General features: G+C 31.8%; 1 protein-coding gene across 2 annotated transcripts in view; it reads left to right on the forward strand.

Moving 5' to 3' along the window:
* LOC117176319 (ADP-ribose pyrophosphatase, mitochondrial) overlaps nt 1–1,775 on the forward strand; it is an 11,173-nt gene that overhangs the window by 7,376 nt on the left and 2,022 nt on the right. The window lies entirely within an intron of this gene.

Raw genomic sequence — 1,775 nt, forward strand, 5'->3', positions numbered from 1 at the left:
TTTCCGATTTCGTTCTGTTATTTAGGGATTGTGTTTTTCATAGAAATAATTGAAATGTGGTTTTTTCACGTTTATAAAATTATAATTGAAGGTCACTCGGGGCAATTTTCTGTGAAAAATATTAATTTACAAAGAATATTTGTCAAACAATAGAATGGATTTCTTCGCCCGAGATACAATCGTAAATTGTACTATAGTAAAAACAACTGGAAAAATTTAGACGAAAGCCAAATTTGGTAAAGAAAACAAACATTTGTCGACCTATAAATACGAATTTTATTCCCCGAAAGATTTTTATAAAAATCTCTTCGAAACACTTTTATTGCAACAATTTAATTGAAGATAAATATTTGTTATAAAAATAAAAATAGTACAATTTTTACATACAATTCTTAAAATAAAAAATCTGTCTGTCAAAGCAAAATCCAATCCGACTATTATTTCGAAAGTTATACGATATACAGACAAAGACAACATCAATAACAACGACGACGTAGACGCCAGAGAGACAGACGGATACCGATGTAAAAGCTTGTTTTTCTGATTCAAGGAGCCTCAAAACGTCGAAATTTCATGAAATTTGCGGAAGTCATTTTTCGCATAAAACTCTTCTCATTATGGATGAGAATTTGATAAAATAATCATGGGGCCTTGAAAAAGTAGCGTTTTTCGCCTCTTGACTTTTTTCCATATCAAGCTTTTTTTGCTTCAAATGTCCATTTTCGTTTGGTTTTTTGAATTTTTATAATCCTTTAACTTTGGTAACTTTGATTTTATCCAAAAAAGTTGTCAGGATAAATTGTTCATATTTTTTTGTACCATAAATGGCTGTGGATAGAATTTTCAAATTTAAAAAAAAATTGGTCTTAAACATTTTTAAAAAGCATCAACTTTTTGAATTTTTATCAAAAATGGCTGTTTAACGAACTCGATCTTTCTTTTTGGTCTTTCGAACAGTGTGTCAAAGCCCAATCCAATCGGAACAGTTATCCGGTATACAGACAACTACAACAACGACGACACCGGACAGACAAACAGGCCGCCACGTAAAAAGTTGTTTTTCTGACTCAAGGGGCTTCAAAATGTCGACATTTGATAAAATCCGAAAAAGTTATTTTTCATTAAAAACTAATACCTTCTCACTTTGAATAAGAATATAAACATTTTTAATAAGATTTGTAGAAAATCTTTCAAAGAATAAAATGATTGCCCGGTAAGTTACAACCGAAAAATTACAATTTCAAAAAAATGAAGGTTGTTCTAAATATTGAGCTGGACTTGAGACCGGGACAAATCGTCACACACACAATTCAGAGTGACAAATTTAAACTTGGAATGTTACGATTATAATTGTTTTATTTGTTTTTATTTGTATTTCGAAGGTAAAAGTATTTTATTGTTATTCTTAAAGAACAGTTAAATAAGAATTAATTTAGAAAAAATCACATTTGAGAAATTTCAACGGACATGTTCACCAAATCGTTCTCTTAGTCAAATAAATTCACCCTTGTTTTTTATTTAAATATATATATAATTAAAAATTTGTCATGAGGACAACCGCAGGATTTCACCGGAAGCGGGTGCTAATCTGGAAAATTGCACCCGCTTCCAGCGAAATCGCGGTAAAATTTCAGCCACAACCACGTCTCACATATATATATATTAGCCTCTGCTAATTCGGTTCGGTTTTGATTCCTCTAGAATCAAACCGAAGGGCCTATGACAAAGCCACCGAACGCGTCCTCGGGTTGCGGATAGAGGGTCCCTGTACCAAG

Source organism: Belonocnema kinseyi, chromosome 7 (genome assembly GCF_010883055.1).
Source record: "Belonocnema kinseyi isolate 2016_QV_RU_SX_M_011 chromosome 7, B_treatae_v1, whole genome shotgun sequence".
Lineage (NCBI taxonomy): Eukaryota > Metazoa > Arthropoda > Insecta > Hymenoptera > Cynipidae > Belonocnema > Belonocnema kinseyi.